Here is a 4,410-nt window from a genome sequence, read left to right on the forward strand (position 1 = left end):
TGACAGCGGTATTAAGTGTTTTAGAGAGTGGCATTAACATTAATGAAGAAGAGAAATTCTTATATGCATGAGAGTGATTAGGTGAAATCTAACCCCAATAACATATTCATCTCNTATTNTNANCTTCATCCATCCATCCAATTTTGTGTTTAACCTCAATTGATCAAATTGCATTCATGTTTATTTTTCTGCACTTTATAAAAATCCCAAAATATTATTTTTATAGTCTTGATTGGTTAAGCAAAAGCACAACAGTTTAGTGTCGTGAGTCTCTTGGGAAAACGATACTTGGACTTACCGTTTTATTATTACTTGAACGATTTGGTACGCTTGCCAATCCGTTAACAAGGAGCAACCCAAGAAGAGGAACCAGCACAACATGCAGAGCCTTTCCAAATGAGAGACATGTATATGTCTATGATGGAGGCTAGGTTGGAGTCTTTGTACAGAGGGCAGGTGGCCACCGTTGAGATGATAGTGGGTCTATACAATACACCACCAGCACACAGGCTTTGGCGTGGCCACAAGAGCAGGCACAGGGGAGTGGAGTTGGAGCAGCTGAAGCTCCAGCCATGGATGATGATGCGGAGGATGATGACTTTTAGGATGCAGAGGCTTGAGATGATGATAGCATAGGTTGATATGGCGTCTACTGATGGATGCCGGTTGGAGTGGAATAGGGTTTTATTTTTCTTTTTCATTTGTAATTTGAACTTTTAGAATAGGTTGAATTCTGTTAAGTAGGGTGTATGATTGGTATTTGAGCTATTGAGTGAGCATAGTTATGTGAGGTCTTGAGCTCCAAAGTTCTTGATTGATATTTTTGCTATTCATTTGAAAGCATGAATGATTTTGACTGAGTCTTTATGATTGATTGAATTACTGTTTATGTCATATGATCAAGGCCATTTTTTGAAGCCCTTACTTAGCCAAAATTTCGCCCAAATTAAAGAGAACAATGTGATCTACCCTTTTTGAACCTTAGCCTGAAACACTTTGAAAACCTTTTTGAGAAATTTTTTTACCTTGAGTTGAGTTGAGAATAATTGAATGGTATTGATAAAGGTTCAAGTTTGGGGTTGTTGGGAGAATAGAAAGGCAAAAGAAAAGCATTGAGCTAATGTGGTGAAAGAAAAAGCATGAGAAAAGATAGAAAAGAAAAGAAAAGCATGAAAGATAAACTCAATGCAAAAGTAAAAGAAAAAGGGAAAAGTTGGGAATAAGTGAGATTGGTTGAAAGAGATTTGGTGTTTGAATTATGGATGTTGAATAACTCTCTTAACTCAAGGATTTTGTGATCCAGAAAAACCAATTTTTCTTGTTAGCCTACCCTCATTATAAGCCTTAAAAAGTCCTTGTGATGGCATGTATGGGTGAGAATGTTGATTGTAATAGATGAAAGGCAATTTTGTTTTATGTGACATATGGATAATAGAGGGAAGGAGTGACCTCCTGAAACACTTGAGTGATTGAGTGAAACACTTTACCTTGAAAGGATTTCTGAAATTCATGATTACATCTGTGCTTAGTTGACTGATCATTCATGAGGATAGCAACTGAGGAAGAGTATGTGATTATGTGAACATTATGTGAGTTGGAATGAAATGAAGCATGTGTGCATCTTGATGAGATTCCATTGAAAAACTGAATTGAGTAATTACTTGTTGTGAGAAAATAAGTTTTAAATATGTTGAACCATTTTGATGATAGGTGGAAAGTTAAGTTTTGTTGTGTTTGCTTGAGGACAAGCAAAGTTCTAAGTTTGGGTGCTGATAACAGTCTAAAAACCGTTCTTTTTATACTTGAAATTGATATCAAAACGCACCCTTTATGACTTAGAATGAGCTTAAAATCATGCAAAACACTTAAGTTAGGTTACAAGAGAGTCAAAGGTAGTTTTAGAGATATTATGCTTGGTTTTACATTGTTTTGACATGAATTAATGAGAATTGAAGGATGGGAAGTTAAGTAGGAAGGATTTGGACTCAAGAAGGGATGAAGAAAGGTGCAAAAGAGGAATCACTCCCACCGCTCAGCGCCAATTTCAGTGTTGAGTGTCAGCATTGTGGAATTCAATACGACAGAGCATTTAAGTGCCACGCTGAGGGGAGAATGAAGAACCGTTGCCACCGCTGAGCGCCAGAATCCACTGCTAAGCGCTGATAACTTTAATACAATACGTCAGGAGGCTTGGGCAACAACACTGAGCGGTGCAGTAGAGTGCCACAACTACCGCTGAGCGGTGAATCCAGCGTTGAGCGTTGTAGTTGGGCTTGGGCCAAAATTTTGTAATTTTTCATAGCTTATAAATAGACACTCAGAACTCCTCTAGGGTAATCTTTTGACAGAGAAAGATGACATAACACCTTCTACACTCCTTGGAGGCAACTTTTGGATGCGAAAGCTCCAATTAACAATTTCTAGGGTTTATTCTTCCATTCTTTTCATTCAATCCATATAGTTTCACCATGTCAATGGTGAACTAAACCCTTTGTTATTGGGGAACAATGTAATCCTTTGTGAAACTCTCTTATATTGAAATTCCTATTTTATTTATATATTGTATTATCAATAGTTTGGGTTTTCTTCTCTGTACTTTAAAGCTTGCATTGTTTCACTCATTCAGTGTCATGATCTTTGATTTTGTCGATATGGGAACGTACGAGGAAATGTAGAACTGAGAAGAATTCTCTTAATTATGAAATACTACCTAGAGATAGGAGTAGGACGGTCAATTGCTTTAAACTTTTGTTATTAATGCATTAGTAATTGCTAAGGAGACTAGGGATGGTAAACTAGTAATTATGGTAATAGGCTCTTTTCGATGAGGAATCGGGTTTAGAGTAAATTAGAAAGTTGCATGAACATTGATAATTAAGTTGAATATAATAGGAATAATAGATATAGAAGGGTGGATCAAGATTAAATTGTAAACCTCAACAACTCCATTCATCCATATTCTTATCTGTTAGTTTTGTCTTTACATTACAATCTCAAATTATTATTCTTTCAAGTCATATGCAATCAATTCACATGAACGTTTAGGCCATAGAGTCCCTTGGGAAACGATATATGGACTTACTTTTCTATTATTACTTGATACGATCTGGTACACTTGTCAGGGTGTAAACACTGAGCACTGAGAACTTTAATTCAATACGGCAGGAGGCTTGGGCGTCAACGCTGAGCGATCCAGTGGGGTGTCGCACCTACCGCTGAGCGGTAAAATCCAACACTGAGCGTTGTAGTTAGTGTTATGAAACAGGTAGGCTTCTTTTTACACCAAGAGGGGGGGTGAAATGGTGTTAATTCAAAATTAAAATCTTTTCGCAATCTTGGTATGAAAAATTCAAAGTTTCTGATCTTTCCTTGAAATGCAAGTTATTGAAAATGTAATGTAGCGGAAAAACGTAGTTGACTGCCTAGCAGATGTAGTCGACTGGAAAATAAAGAGTGTAGGGATCAGAAAATTCAAACACTGTGTTTATACTGGTTCGGCCAACAATGCCTACATCCAGTGTCCTTCCAACCCAGGAAGCAAATGCACTATAATGGTTGAAGATTTTACAACAAGGAATTTATAGAAGCACCATGCAAAAATATAAATCTCCTCTCTAACCCAAAACAAAATATAACTGCATGATGAAGGTTGAAAAACAGTCATTTTCATATGTCATTTTAGACCAAATTACGCCCTTTACTACTTAGAATGAGCTTAGAATCAAGCAAAACTAAATAAATGAGTCTGTAGAGAGTCAAAAGCTATTTTTAGCGATATTATGCTTGTTTTGCATTGTTTTGTAGCATTTTTGGGAAAGTGAAGAATAGAGTTGAAGATAAAGGTCGTAGACTCAAGAAAAGAGAAGAAAATTGAAGAATTGAACAGTCGACGCACCGCCGGGCGGCAAATTCCACCGTCGGGCGATCCAGGGCGAAGAGTAGGCAACTGGCGTTGGCGCTGAGCGGATTTGCGATTTGAGGGAAACCGCCGGGCGGTAGACCCCTACCGCCGGGCGGTAGTGCGATTTGAGGGAAACCGTCGGGCGCCACACTTGTTCCGTCGGGCGGTTGTCTGCTGGGCTTGGGCCTGTTTTCTGTTGCGCTCCTCACCTCTAAATAGCCCTATTACGAGTTTAGATGCATTCTTTTTTTGATAGAAGGGGGCGGTCAGACCTAATTTCACCCTCTGGAGAGGATCTCTTTGATGCTTAGGCTCCTTTTCATCTTTTCTAGGGTTTGCTTTTCCATTCTTCGTCCATTTTTCATCTAGTTTCACCATGACAATGGTGAACTAAACCCTATTGTTGTTGGAAGAAACAATGTAATCTTTTGATACTCTCTTTTATTGAAACTCTTGTTTATTTATATGGTTTCCATATGCTTTGATTGTTAATTGTTGGGTTCTCATCT

The sequence above is a fragment of the Vigna radiata genome, unplaced genomic scaffold (assembly GCF_000741045.1).
Source record: "Vigna radiata var. radiata cultivar VC1973A unplaced genomic scaffold, Vradiata_ver6 scaffold_329, whole genome shotgun sequence".
Classification (NCBI taxonomy): Eukaryota; Viridiplantae; Streptophyta; class Magnoliopsida; order Fabales; family Fabaceae; genus Vigna; species Vigna radiata.